The sequence below is a fragment of the Ranitomeya imitator genome, chromosome 3, assembly GCF_032444005.1.
Source record: "Ranitomeya imitator isolate aRanImi1 chromosome 3, aRanImi1.pri, whole genome shotgun sequence".
Classification (NCBI taxonomy): Eukaryota; Metazoa; Chordata; class Amphibia; order Anura; family Dendrobatidae; genus Ranitomeya; species Ranitomeya imitator.
In genome coordinates, this window is record NC_091284.1 from 327,225,986 (window position 1) to 327,241,826 (window position 15,841).

The window sequence follows — 15,841 nt, forward strand, 5'->3', positions numbered from 1 at the left end:
CGAGTGGGCCTCCGAGGAGCCAGAGTACAGAAACCGGGTACTGGCACACTTAGCAGAACCGGAGGGCGATGGACTACACATATACTGCCCAAATTAAGCCTGTGGTACAGCAGCACCCTGGAGTTACCGTGCAGAGACTCCAGAAGGAACGGCTCAAGCTGCCTACTATACAGGTATCTGTCCCAGGACAGGGGAAAGAATCGGGACCTTGTTAGGACACTTCAGATAGCAAGGGACTATAGCAAGTGCAAAGTGGAAGGCTCCCAACCTGACTTGCCAAGGGGATTCCACTTGTTTCCCGGCTGCCTGGACTCCTAATGCACCTGTTGCTGGTACCCTGGACTGAGGCCTGTTACATCTTCAGTAAACCAGGTAAAGACTACAACGTAATGTCCTTTACTCATTCCCCGCCATACATCCTAGGACCCCTGGGGACCCCGCTTCACCTGTGGGAAGCGTTACCATCATTGCTGCAGCAACATCCTCCAGAGGACCCCTTGAAAGCAGCGTCGGTCCCACTATTGACCGAGCACCACAGGTGGCGTCACGACAGACTTTATCACCAATTCCCTTAAAAGACCATCCCCATCAGTTTGAATCCCATGGCACGGACCGGGTCACAGCCACCGTGACATCCCCTTTAAGAAGCGACCGGACCCGGTACCGAGTACCCCTGTCCCTGGTAGGGCGACTTATTTACTTTGGCGTCAAAAACAGGATTTCGTGCCCTGGCATCGCCAGGTACTGTGTGCCAATGACTGTGACAGTTTGCCGCCAAAAACCGCCATTGCTGCGCCGCGTGGAGTGCAAGGGGGAGGAGACATACCTTCGTGGGCGGAGCCAGCCAAAAAGAGCGCGGAGAAGAGAAACGGGTGCCGCGCTGCCAGGAACGCCAGGAGTGAAGACGCCGTGCAGCAGAATCAGAAGTGAGGACGCCGCAAAGTGCTGGATGGAAGATCGGGAACCGTTGCAGACTACGCACAGGAGGAACCGCTACAGACTCCGGAGGAGAGACACGCCGGCTTCTACCAAGTTAGCAAGGGGAAAAAGCCATGTCTGACCCGGGAGGAGGATTGGCGTTGGTTGCAGCCGCAGGCCCCATAGTACCCCCAGGCCCTGCAGCGGACGCACCTGCAGGCCCAGTGATGCCCCCAGTCCCAACAAGCCGTCCGGACCCCGCTGCAGCTACAGCACCCATCATGCCGCTTTCCATGCCCTATATTCCTGGAGCGGCCTGGCTTCCACAGTATTTCGGAGCGTCCCATACATTAAGTGACTTTAAGGAAAGGCTCTGCAACTTATTTGAGGTACAGTATATCCCCTGACCGAGCATCAGAAGGTCAACATTCTAACTGGACAATTTATAGGCGCAGCCCTAAGAGAAGTTGAATCCTGGCCAAATGTGGAAAAAGGAACTGTGCAGCAGATATTTGCCAAGCTAAAATCCACCTTTGACGCCCGCACCGCTGCAGAAATCAAAATTAAGTTTTTTTGGTGCAAGCAGAGAGCACAGGATAGCATACGGGACTATGCCCTTAATCTGAAAGAGGCACTGCGGGCCATCAAACAGGTTGACCCTAAAAGCGTACAGGACGGAGATAAACTCTTAAAGGAACAGTTCATTGAGGGTCTCCTGTCCAACACCCACAGGACACAGCTGCGCATCCTGGCCTTGCAAAACCCTGACCTGGACTTTGTGCAATTTAAGGACAGGTACAATCCGGGTGCTGTATGAGCCTCAACCCAGCTGCACAGTGCCCCAAAGGCATCCAGCCCTCACATACCACCAGGAGGTGGCATCCTTGCCTCAGGACCCCGTTGAGGCCGACACACAGATCCTGCTTGATGATCCTTCTACCGGACTGCGCCTCCAGGTCCAGGAACTGACTAAAAGCATACCTGCACTAGCTAAAACCATGCAGTCCCTACAGGAATCTCCGAAAGAGAAGATGAAGCTGGCTTCCAGACAAGAGAATGTCCCCTGGCGACGACAGAAGAGGATCCCACCGACCAGAGGAAGAGACGATGGCTTTTCTCGCAAAGAAGTGTCGACTGGGTAGGTCATAGCGTGGTACTGCGTAGGCCATCAGGGCTTTGAAAGCTTCGCTTTCAACCAACCGGTAGGGCATCATCTCTAACGAGATTAGTCTAGCAATATGGGCGTTCAAACCCTGTATACGCGGATGAGAGGATGAGTACTTTCTTTTCCTAACAAGAGTCTCTTGTAGGGTGAGCTGGACTGGAGAGGTGCATATGGTGGAACTAGCGGTGGTGGTGGTGGTGGACATGGCGGATTGAGAGAGGGTTGGTGATGGTATTCTCGATGTTGGCCTACATACAGTGTTTCCTACCAATAACCTTGTGATTCCCTGACTGCTTTGGCCTTGCGACGATACCTCCACTTTTGCGGCTGGTAATGTCCTAACCGGTGGGCCTACAGTGAGGGAAGCAATGTAGCGTTGCTGACTACCTTCATTCTGAGCAGGTGCACCAACGGTACGGGACGTTAGGTAGTTAGTCCAGGCTTGCAAGTGCATGCTGGTTAAATGTCTAAGCATGCACGCTGTATTTAAATTTTGGAGATTCTTCCCTCTGCTAAAGGTCTTTGAGCATTTCCTACAGAACTTTTGACTGATCATTCGGATCTTGGTTAAAAAATTGCCACTCTGCACTCTTCCTACTATGGAATACCTTTTCAGGCACTGCACGCTGTGCTACTTTCACCAGATGGCCACGCTGTCCTAAAACTGTTTTTGTTTTTGACAAACGTTTTTGGCTTGATACGGGCCTGCCAGATGACAGCTGTTGCGATGTAGATGGCTGCTGCGAATCATCCTCCTCCGCTTCTGAGCTACTGGCAGCTGCACCCTCTTCCCCCAATGGCAGCCAATCTGGTCAACAACTGGGTCATCTATCACCTCCTCTTCAATGTCATGTGCACCTTCCTCTGTGTCACCATGTAAGGTGCTATAGCGTTCGGGACGGGGCACCATAGTCTCATCAGGGTCAGATTCTGGCTCAGTACACTGCGAGGGCAATGTAGTGATCTTAGTCAATGGAACAGCATTATAATCTAGCTGTGGCTGTGCATCAGTGCACTCCATGTCCGATTCATCTTGTAATGGGCAGTTAATTTCCCGTTCTAACCCAGGCACGGTATGTGTAAAGAGCTCCATGGAGTAACCTGTAGTGTCGCCTGACGCATCCTTCACTTTTGGTTTGGGTGAAGGACACAAGGAAATGTCTTGTTCCTGACAGGGAGCATCCACTGACGACTCGCTGCTTTTATATTTGGAACTTTCTGAAGAGAAGGCGAAAGAGCTAGAGGCTGAGTCAGCAAGGAAAGCCAAAACTTTCCTGCTACTCCGGCTTTAAAAGCAGTTTTCCTACTCCCAGATAAGGGAGCCTTCGAGGCCTTGTGTATCCAGACGATGACGCTGGCTCAACACCTCCAGCCTTAGGTGCTATTATGCTTTTGCCACTACCATCAGATGCACCACCACAACCATCAGTACCAGCTCACAACCACCGCCCACGGCCTCTTCCACCTGACTTCCTTATTTTTTGGAAAATCTAACCAAAATAACAACAGTTATATGGTACTGTAAAACAAGGTAGAAGGTGTATATAAACGTGTTGAGATTTTAATTCTCCCATTTTTTGGGGGGAGACTGAACAAAAAAAAAAAAAATCAGGCCCTGTGCAAAAAACAACACAATGTAAGAGGCTGAAAAGTGGCTGGCCAATATACGACAAACTAACAGGACAGAAGTATATCCACTTTGTAAGAATTTGAATCTCCCCTTTTTTGGGGGGGAGACTGAACCATAACATAGGCCCTGTATATATAACAATGCAATCTAAGTGGCAGAAAGTGGCTGGCTGACATACCACAAACAGGACTGCAGTATATCCACTTTGTGATAATTTGAATCTCACTTTTTTTTAAGGGGGGGTGGGGTGGGTGGAGACTAAACCAAACCTCAGGCCCTGTGCATAAAACACCACAATATAAGTGGCAGAAAGTGGCTGGAAGATATATGAAAAAAATACAAGGACTGTAGTACAATTTCAATCTCCCTACAATGATCTCAGGACAAGTATGGCAGCAATAAAAAGGACTGCTGCACACAAAAGTGTGGACAAATAAACAAGATAACTGTGCAGAAAGGAGCAACAGGATTTTTGATTTTAAAAAAGCAGTTGATTTGCACAGCGGCGTGCAAACAGCGATGCAGCTATCAGGGAGCCTTATAAGACAGCCTAATAAGCTACAGAGCTGATGCACAAAAATAAAGCCTCCACTGTCCCTGCAAACAAATGGTGGTGTTGGACAGTGGAAATCGCTATAGCACAAGCAGTTTCGGGGCTTAATCTTCCCTCCCTAACTATATCCCTTCTTCTGATGAAGCTGCGGCAACCTCTCCCTATGCTACGATCGGCAAAAGTAAGATGGCGGTCGGCTTGCACGCCCCTTTATAGCCCCTGTGACGCCGCAGAAAGCAAGGTAATCACTGTTATGCCCTTCTTTAAGATGGTGAGGACCGAGACCTATGTCATCACGCTGCCCACACTCTGCGTCCTCCTTCATTGGCTGAAAAATGGCGCTGAACGCGTCATACGAAACGCGACTTTGGCGCGAAGATCGCCAACCTCATGACCGACCCCACACTAGGATCGGGTCGGGTTTCATGAAACCCGACTTTGCAGAAAGTCGGCGATTTTTGATTTTGTCCGATCCGTTTCGCTCAACCCTACTGGTGACACTGTTGGGGATTTATTCAAATTTGAAGGCATACTGAACCAGCATGGCTACCACAGCATCTTGCAGCGGCATGCTATTCTTTCCGGTTTGCGTTTAGTTGGACCATCATTTATTTTTCAACAGGACAATGACCCCAAACACACCTCCAGGCTGTGTAAGGGCTATTTGACCAAGAAGGAGAGAGTGATGGGGTCCTATGCCAGATGACCTGGCCTCCACAGTCACCAGACCTGAACCCAATCGAGATGGTTTGGGGTGAGCTGGACCGCAGAGTGAAGGCAAAAGGGCCAACAAGTGCTAAGCATCTTTGGGAACTCCTTCAAGATTGTTGGAAGACCATTTCCGGTGACTACCTCTTGAAGCTCATCAAGAGAATGCCAAAAGTGTTCAAAGCAGTCAAAGCAAAAGGTGGCTACTTTGAAGAACCTAAAATATAAGACATATTTTCAGTTGTTTTACACTTTTTTTGTTAAGTTTATAATTCCACATGTGTCAATTCATAGTTTTGATGCCTTCAGTGTAAATGTACAATTTTGATAGTCATGAAAATACAGAAAAATCTTTAAATGAGAAGGTGTGTCCAAACTTTTGGTCTGTACTGTACGTCGGAGGATGACCAGTTCTCCCCATTGTGATCGACGGCATCCCGATGAACGCTTTGTTTAGACACTGGCTCTCAGGTTACAACTATGCCTTATATTCTCTATAAACGTTATTGGGCTGATAGACATTACCGTGGCCCAGATAGTGACTTAACAATAGTTGCCAGTAATGGTCAGCCTTTGCCACAGGTGGGGTACAGGGAGGTCACCATTAAGGTGGGCGGGTAGAATTGAAGGCCCAAGCAATGGCGATTGTTGATATTGATAGACGTGAACGTAACCCTATGAAGACCATTGGTACTAATGTCATTGAAAATTGTCTTGCAGAGGTTATTGTTTAGTTACAACAGGTGGCTGAAACTGCTGGTTCCAGTGAGCAGAAAGTCCTGCAAAAAGAAATCAGAGCTCTGGTGCAGAGACAGCAGGTAGAACTATCTGGTGGAGAAATTGGCCGTGTCACAGTGAGTGATCCGATCCCCATTGCAATACCCCCTAGGAGTGAAATGTTAATATGGTGTCAGACAGCAAAAGGCCTCAGAGGTAAAGACTACCACGCCCTGGTAGAACCTGTGTATTCAGACAGTAGCCCCACAATCCTGACAGCCAGAGGGGTAGTTGAAGTCCGCAAGGGGAGAGTTCCAGTTCATGTCCTTAACTGTGGAGACAAGGAGGTTCACCTAACCAGATATGCCACATTTGCCAAACTGTTTACTGTTGATAATAATGTAATACAGGCAACAGAACCCTTGGTCCCGTCCGATCAGGCGGAGGACAATGGCTCTGCAGATAAGATGGAAGATTGGTGCCAGGAGTTACAAGTGGGCACAGATTCTACCCCATCACACCAGAAACATGGGGCTTACCAGGTAGTCCATGAGTATGAACGGGTATTCAGCAAACACCCACTAGATTTAGGGCAGGTAAAAGGGGTTCAACATCATATCCCCACGGGAAGTCATCCACCCATTAAGGAGAGGTACCGGCCTGTACCTCCAGCTCATTACGAGTGTGCCAAAGATGTGTTACAAGAGATGCAGGAGGCTGGGGTAATCAGAGATAGTTGTAGCCCCTGGGCAGCTCCATTAGTTCTCGTCAGGAAAAAGGATGGAACAATGAGAATGTGTGTTGATTATAAGCAGATAAACCGCATTACACACAAAGATGCATACCCGTTCCCCAGAATAGAAGAGTCACTAGCTGCTTTAAAATCTGCTAACTACTTCTCTACCTTGGATCTCACCAGTTGGTACTGGCAGGTTCCCGTGACAGAGGCGGATAAGGAAAAGACGACTTTCATACACGGATGGGTCTCTGTGAATTCAACTACATGCCGTTCGGACTGTGCAACGCACCAGGAACATTCCAGAGGATGATGGAGTGCTCTCTCGGGCACAAGAATTTCGCAACCGTCTTGTTGTACTTGGATGATGTCATCGTTTTCTCCAAGTCTTATGAGGACCACCTGAAAATCTGGGCTGAGGTGTTTGAAGCCCTGTCCAACTTTGGCCTGAAGGTAAAACCATCCAAATGCCATCTGTTAAAGTTCAAAGTGCAGTACCTGGGCCATGTGGTTAGCGCCGAAAGAGTGACCCCAGACCCTGTCAAGGTCACTGTGATCAAGGACTGGCTGAAGCCCAGCAACATCTATGAAGGCCGGCAGTTCCTCAGGTTGGTAGGCTACTATAGAAGATTTATCAAAGACTTCACTAAGATAGCCGCACCACTGAAAGACCTGTTAGTGGGCCAATTCAGGAAAACCAAGGGTAAGAAAACCCCATTTCACTGGAACGACAAGCTGGTGGGATCCTTCGCTCGGTTGAAGCTGGCTCTCATGGGAGATGAGGTACTGGCTTACCCTGAATATGACCAACAGTTTGTGCTGTACACGGATGCCAGCATTGTTGGACTGGGAGCAGTATTGTCCCAGGTGCAGAAGGACAAGGAAAGAGTAATTTCCAACGCCAGCAGGAAGCTTCGTCCCACGGAAAGTAACCCTGAAAACTACAGTTCCTTTAAGCTGGAGTTCCTCGCTATCATCTGGGCGGTAACAGAGCAGTTTAAGCATTACCTGGCCTCAGCAAGATTCACGATCTTCACAGACAATAACCCGCTGACACACCTGGAGACACCAAAACTAGGTGCTTTGGAGCAGCGATGGATGGCCCGGTTGTCCAATTATGAGTTCACCATCAAATACCGTGCAGAGCAGAAGAATGCAAATGCCGATGCGCTGTCCAGGATGCCTAAGTTACCAGAGATTGGAGAAAACTCAGAAGAACTCGAAGAGATAGAGTTACCAGCTTTCCATCGCCCCGGGGTGACTCAATATTCCCATTATGTGAGGAACAGGCGTAAGGACAAGCAAGAAGCTACGCTGAACCCATTGCCTCATCATGGATGGGCAGAGACGCAGAAGCTGCTGACTCAAGCCGATTCGCACCCTGGTCCAGATGCTCCACAAGAGACTCAACAGCTGTGGAAAGAGAAAGGCAAACTGTTTATGTACGATGGTGTTAAATATTAATTATTAATTGAATTATTCTTATTCTCAATTCTGTACTGAGCACATTGCTTCTTGCTGACTTTACAAAAAGCTATTTCTGTGTATGTAGCTCAGAGTATAAGTCAACACCATATAGAGGGAACACGTGGTCTGAGGGACATATAAATAACGTCTCTTAGGAGGGTGTGGGGGCTTGTCACATGGGGGCTGTCACCTCCTGCCTTCACCATCATTCTCCATGGACGTCAGACAAGTCACACAAGAAAGGAACAGCTGGTAGCCATGATGACTTCAGACTTCACACAGACGGCTTTTACCATTCAGAACTTTGGAAAAGATGAGTAACAAGCGCCGATATTTACAAATGGACAATCTGTTCATAACTATTTCATCTATTTTTATGTTTTGCTGCAATGTGGTTTTTCTGTGGACAATTTAACCCCTTCATGACCCAGCCTATTTTGACCTTAATGACCTGGCCGTTTTTTGCAATTCTGACCAGAGTCCCTTTATGAGGTAATAACTCAGGCACGCTTCAACGGATCCTAGCGGTTCTGAGACTGTTTTTTCGTGACATATTGGGCTTCATGTTAGTGGTAAATTTAGGTCAATAAATTCTGCGTTTATTTGTGATAAAAATGGAAATTTGGTGAAAATTTTGAAAATTTCGCAATTTTCACATTTTGAATTTTTATTCTGTTAAACTAGAGAGTTATGTGACACAAAATAGTTAATAAATAACATTTCCCACATGTCTACTTTACATCAACACAATTTTGGAAACAAAAATTTTTTTTGTTAGGAAGTTATAAGGGTTAAAATTTGACCAGCGATTTCTCATTTTTACAACGAAATTTACAAAACCATTTTTTTAGGGACCACCTCACATTTGAAGTCAGTTTGAGGGGTCTATATGGCTGAAAATACCCAAAAGTGACACCATTCTAAGAACTGCACCCCTCAAGGTGCACAAAACCACATTTAAGAAGTTTATTAACCCTTCAGGTGCTTCACAGCAGCAGAAGCAACATGGAAGGAAAAAATGAACATTTAACTTTTTAGTCACATGATCTTTTAGCAACAATTTTTTTATTTTCCCAATGGTAAAAGGAGAAACTGAACCAGGAAAGTTGTTGTCCAATTTGTCCTGACTACGCTGATACCTCATTTGTGGGGGTAAACCACTGTTTGGGCGCATGGCAGGGCTTGGAAGGGAAGGAGCGCCATTTGACGTTTTGAATGAAAAATTGGCTCCACTCTTTAGCGGACACCATGTCGCGTTTGGAGAGCCCCTGTGTGCCTAAACATTGGAGCTCCCCCACAAGTGACCCCATTTTGGAAACTAGACCCCCCCAAGGAACTTATCTAGATGCATATTGAGCACTTTAAACCCCCAGGTGCTTCACAGAAGTTTATAACGCAGAGCCATGAAAAAAAAAAAAAAAATTCTTTTCTCAAAAATGATTTTTTAGCCCGCAATTTTTTATTTTCCCAAGGGTAACAGGAGAAATTTGACCCCAAAAGTTGTTGTCCAGTTTCTCCTGAGTATGCTGATACCACATATGTGGGGGTAACCACTGTTTGGGCACATGCCGGGGCTCGGAAGTGAAGTAGTGGCGTTTTGAAATGCAGACTTTGATGGAATGCTCTGCGGGCGTCACGTTGCGTTTGCAGAGCCCGTGATGTGGCTAAACAGTAGAATGCCCCCACAAGTGACCCCATTTTGGAAACTAGACCCCGAAAGGAACTTATTTAGATGTGTGGTGAGCACTTTGAACCCCCAAGTGCTTCACAGAAGTTTATAACGCAGAGCCGTGAAAATAATAAATACGTTTTCTTTCCTCAAAAATAATTTTTTAGCCCAGAATTTTTTATTTTCCCAAGGGTTACAGGAGAAATTGGACCCCAATAATTGTTGCGCAGTTTGTCCTGAGTATGCTGGTACCCCATATGTGGGGGTAAACCAAACCACTGTTTGGGCACACGTCGGGGCTCGGAAGTGAGGGAGCACCATTTGACTTTTTGAATACAAGATTGGCTGGAATCAATGGTGGCGCCATGTTGTGTTTGGAGACCCCCTGGTGTGCCTAAACAGTGGAAACCCCTCAATTCTACCTCCAACACTAACCCCAACACACCCCTAACCCTAATCCCAACTGTAGCCATAACCCTAATCACAACCCTAACCACAACCCTAATTCCAACCCTAACCCTAAGGCTATGTGCCCACGTTGCGGATTCGTGTGAGATTTTTCAGCACCATTTTTGAAAAATCCGTGGGTAAAAGGCACTGCGTTTTACCTGTGGATTACCGCAGATTTCCAGTGTTTTTTTGTGCGGATTTAACCTGCGGATTCCTATTGAGGAACTGGTGTAAAACGCTGCGGAATCCGCACAAAGAATTGACATGCTGCGGAAAATACAACGCAGCGTTTCCGCGCGGTATTTTCCGCACCATGGGCACAGCGGATTTGGTTTTCCATAGGTTTACTTGGTACTGTAAACCTGATGGGACACTGCAGCGAATCCGCAGCGGCCAATCGGCTGTGGATCCGCAGCCAAATCAGCACCGTGTGCACATAGCCTAATTCTAAAGCTATGTGCACACACTGCGGAAAACGCTGCAGATCCACAGCAGTTTCCCATGAGTTTACAGTTCAATGTAAAGCTATGGGAAACAAAAATCGCTGTACACATGCTGCGGAAAAACTGCACGGAAACGCAGGGGTTTACATTCCGCAGCATGTCACTTCTTTCTGCGGATTCCGCAGCGGTTTTACAACTGCTCCAATAGTAGACTGCAGTTGTAATACCGCAGCGAAATGCGCAGAAAAAACGCGATAAATCCGCAGCGGTTTAGCACTGCGAATTTATCAAATCCGCTGCGGAAAAATCCGCAGAGGACCAGAATACGTGTGCACATACCCTAACCCTAGTTCTTACCCCAACCTTAGTGGAAGAAAAAAAAATTCTTTATTTTATTATTGTCCCTACCTATGGGGGTGACAAAGGGGGGGTCATTTAGTATTTTTTTATTTTGATCACTGTGATAGATTTTATCACAGTGATCAAAATGCACTTGAAACGAATCTGCCAGCCGGCAGATTCGGTGGGCGCACTGCGCATGCGCCCGCCATTTTGGAGGATGGCAGCGCCCATGGAGAAGACGGACGGACCCCGGGAGGCTCGGTAAGTATGATGGGGTGGTGGGGGAGCACGGGGAGGGGGTGGATCGGAGTACGGGGGGGTGGATTGGAGCACGGGGGGGTGGATCGGAGTGCAGGGGGGTTGGATTGGAGCACGGGGGTGGGATTGGAGCACGGGGGAGCGGACAAGAGCACGGGGGGAGCGGACAGGAGGACGGAGGGGAGCGAAGCTGTGTACAGGACTGATCGGAGGACTGGGGGGGACATCGGTGGCGGGGGGGTGCAGTCCGGTGTTTCCAGCCATGGCCGATGATATTGCAGCATCGGCCATGGCTGGATTGTAATATTTCACCAGTTTTAATAGGTGAAATATTACAAATCGCTCTGATTGGCAGTTTCACTTTCAACAGCCAATCAGAGCGATCGTAGCCACGGGGGGTGAAGCCACCCCTCCTGGGCTGTACTACCACTCCCCCTGTCCCTGCAGATCGGGTGAAATTGGAGTTAACCCTTTCACCCGATCTGCAGGGACGCGATCTTTCCATGACGTCACATAGGCGTCATGGGTCGGATTGGCACCGACTTTCATGACGCCTACGTGGCGTCATGGGTCGGGAAGGGGTTAATAAACCACTACATTTTTTATAAAAATATGACATTTTTTCTTTAAGAGTAACGCACCTGGTAAAGTCTTGATTAAATAAATGTGCAAAATAAGCATATTTAACAGATGGTAAGCTGTGTCAGAGGTATATTGACCCATGCACCCACAAGCTACAGCCCATAGTCACCAACAAAAATACCTCCAAGTACAAGAGTGTGTATAAAGAAGTCTTTCTCAGGAAAGACAAAAACGAGAGAGATAACCAATGTGCCCCTGCAATTCACTTGTCACCAGGTGAACAAGTGTTAAAGCGTAAAAGGAGAATGCATAAACTTGACGACCAGTGGGAAGCAGAACCATATACAATCTTACCCTCAAATTTCAACAATATAAAAGTGTGCCTTATAAGTAAAGATGGAGGAGAAACTTCAACTGCAGTATCCAGAGATCTCCTTAAAGTATGCCCTGATAAACTGAGGAACAAAGAAGAAAATCCAGGAATTTCAACCCATTGAGGAAGAAGAAAAGAAACTCCACACCGTTCTTCGAGCTTTTCCCCAGTCTTAGACTCAAGTACATCAGGCCATAGTGATACCTGTCTCGACTTTTCCCCAGCTGGAAATACCAGAACAAAATGTGATTCCAGACCATCCTGAACCAGAAGAGACTTTACACTAGCAGGCTCAAGCAGTAAACGTCAACCCAGCAGTGGAACCAGAGAATCCACCCTCTGCTATCAGTGAATCTGTCAGACCTATGGTGAATCTGAGAAGTCGTAGACAGTTACCCAGTTTACCTACACAGTGCAGGCCAACAAGTAGCTCACACACTAGTGGGTACACAATAGCAAACATGTTAGACCAGGAACTACGCAGGTCTACTCGTAGCACCAAAGGTCAAATTCCAGCTAGGTACAGGGACTAAAAATGTCAATAATTGGTGTTACCTGTTTGAAATGATTGCATATATTTTGTTACAGGTTTAAAATGGACAATTGGGTAATGGACAGTGGATTACCCAAAAACTGCTTTTGTAAATAGTTTGGCACCCTCAAGGTGCACGCTGGTTCTGCTCACTTTGCCGGCGTGGGTAGAGACTTGTTTCTGCAGACCTGAAGCTAAATCCATCTGGTGTGGCGAACACCGGGTCTGGATACGCCTTGTATCCCATGCAAGACCTACATTGGGGGTTTATGATGGGTCCCTCGCATCGGTACTGTTTTATATTAACAAGGACACCCTGGTATAAGACCAGATGTACTGTTTATTGCAACGTTCAAGAACCGTGCCTCCCATAAGGGATGAAAAGTTATTAATCTGTTTAAATGTTTTGCAAAAATGTCTTATTTAACCTGTTGTTTATGTTTCCTTTCCCGGTCCGGGAGTACTGGATTTAACTGGGGGGGGGGGAATGTGGCACCCCAGGAGTTCGGGTACCACAGTAGTGCTGCCTTCCTCTCGGGGAGGGTAGTGCTGTGCCTGGAAACAAGGGGGATCTCTTTGGCAGGTAAATCACACACACAACCCTTTCTGAATCCAGGCCAAAAGGGGGAGTTCAAAACCCTGTTTTAGGACAGCTTGCCTGAATAAAGATCCTGGTTTTGGAGGAGGAATCAGTCAGTCTGGAGCTGACAGTGAAAGGGAAGGAGCAGAGGAGAGATTTCAGGGCTCAAGGAGGCTGCGAGTGGGCATCCGAGGAGCCAGAGCGCAGAAACCAGGTACCGGGAGCCCGAGGCTAGAGTGGAACTGTACGACACTTAGGAGAACCGGAGGGCAAAGGACTACACGTATACTGCCCAAATTAAGCCTGTGGTACAGCAGCACCCTGGAGCCTGGAGTCACCATGCAGAGACGCCAGGAGGAACAGCTCATGCTGCCTACCATAAAGGTACCTGTCCCAGGACAGGGGAAAGAATCTGGACCTTGTTAGCACACTTTAGACAGAAAGAGACTATAGCAAGCGCAAAGTGGAAGGCTCCCAACCTGACTTGCCAAGGGGATTTCACTTGTTTCTGGGCTGCCTGGACTCCTAATGTACCTATTGCTGGTAACCTGGGCTGAGGCTTGTTACATCTTCTTTAAACCAGGTAAAGACTACAACACAGTATCCTTTACTCATTCACCGGCATACATCATCACCATACACCCTAGGACCCCTGGGGACCCCGCTTCACCTGTGGGAAGCGTTACCATCATTGCTGCAACAACATGCCCCAGAGGACCCCTTTAAAGCAGCGTCGGGTCCCACTATTGACCGAGCACCACAGGTAGTGTCACGACAGACTTTTTCACCAATTCCGTTAAAGACCGTCCCCATCAGTTTGAGTCCCAGGGCACGGACCGGGTCACAGCCACCGTGACATTCTCTTTAAGAAGCGACCGGACCCGGTACCGAGTACCCCAGTCCCTGGTAGGGCAACTCATAAGGGGCTGCTCTGCACTCATAAATGTGACCCTGTATAAGGGGCTGCCCTGACATCATTCCTGAGACCCTGTGTAAGGGGCTGCCCTGCCCTGCCCTCACAAATGAAACCCTGTAAAAGGGGCTGTCCTGCCCATACATCTGAGACCCTGCATAAGGGGCTTCCCTGCCCTCACATCTGAGACCCTGTATAAGGGGCTTCTCTGGCCTCCCAAATTAGAAACTGTCCACCACCCCTTCCCCACAAAAAAAATCTGCTTTTTACAGATTTCATTTGCAGTAAGTCTTTATGGGTACGTTCCCACAGTCAGTAAACGCTGGCAGCGCTTTGGATATGTGCTGCTTCCAAAGCGCTGCCGATTACTGACCAGAGTAGGGAGCGTAGCCTATCTTTGTAGTTGTTCCTGTTGCATTGTGTACTATACTTTTCTGAATCTATCGTGCTGCAGAACATCATAATAAATATTTCACACACTGCAGAAAATAGTGGCGCATAGCAGTACATCAGGGTCTCTGTCGGCCTCCGTCCTGGCAGTATTTGTCTTTTTCAAACATGCACAAAAAAGTGGTCTGTTTTTCGATGATGCTGACAGAAACCTTAACGTAATGCTTGGCGGAGAACAATGTATTCATGTTAACTTAGCACAATACATCCCATTCCCACCTACTGCAAGATAACCCAATGTGCACATCAGTTTCTGAAGACCTTTATTTTGAAAAAGATAAAGTTGTTGAACATTAAAGAGAACTAGTCATGTCTGGATGCCCGATGTAAGTAAAAGCAGAGCATGTTAAGGTGATAACAGCCAGAGCACATATAAATCTCAGGTATTATTGGTGACAGAAGAAAATGTTATAATCGTTCCAGTCATGAGTAGAGATGACCTGTTCGCCAATTTCAAATTCGAGCTGTTTTGGGCAGTGTTCGAGTCGTTCGACGAACCTGAACAATTTGCTTAAAATTCGGCTGTTCGAGTTTCTGTTCGATAACTGGCCGTTCACCAAAAGCCTAGCTTGATTTGCACATTAAAACTGTTTATCATTGTTAATAGACTGTTTCAGCATATAGTGGGCGGAGGATAAATCTGTGCGGAAATAACGCCGATCTCCATTTTTTTTTTCTTTACCACATTTGCAATGGGGCGGTGCAGTCTCTCAGCCTATCAGCAGTGCACACATACAGCAAAGGGCATGTGATGCACACAAGCAAGGGCATGTGTCATTGGCTGTGTATGTCACATGTCCTCCTTGCCCTATAAGGCTAGGGTCACATTGCGTTAGTGCAACCCGTTTAGCGCTAGCGCTAGCGGGTTGCGCTAACGCAATGTTTTTAATGGGGCCGCGTCCTGGGGTCGCGGTAACGTCCCCGCTCTCGCAGATCCCTGATCTGCGAGAGCGGGGAACGGACCGCGGGCGCGCCTCGGACGCTGCGAGCAGCGTCCGCGGCGCGCCAGGAAACACCGGCGCGTCGCTAGCGCGTGCCGAACATGGCACGCGCTAGTGCTGCGCGTTCCCATTGCCGTGAATGGGCGCGCTAACGGACGCGTTGCACGGCGTTAATTTCGCCGTGCAACGCTGTCCGTTAAGTGCGTTCCCATAACGCAATGGGAACCCAGCCTAAGAACCAGCCATTTGCCCCGTCGCCACCATTTCCTCACTGCTGCAGCTTAGTGTTAGACGGCACCGCTGCTGCTGTGGGCGCTATACAAACTAAGAGTGTTTTTTTGGAGCGAATTGTCCAAGAGATAGGTTTAGGGAGTCGGAAGGAGTCGGGACTAGTTGTAATATCAGCCCTTTTCA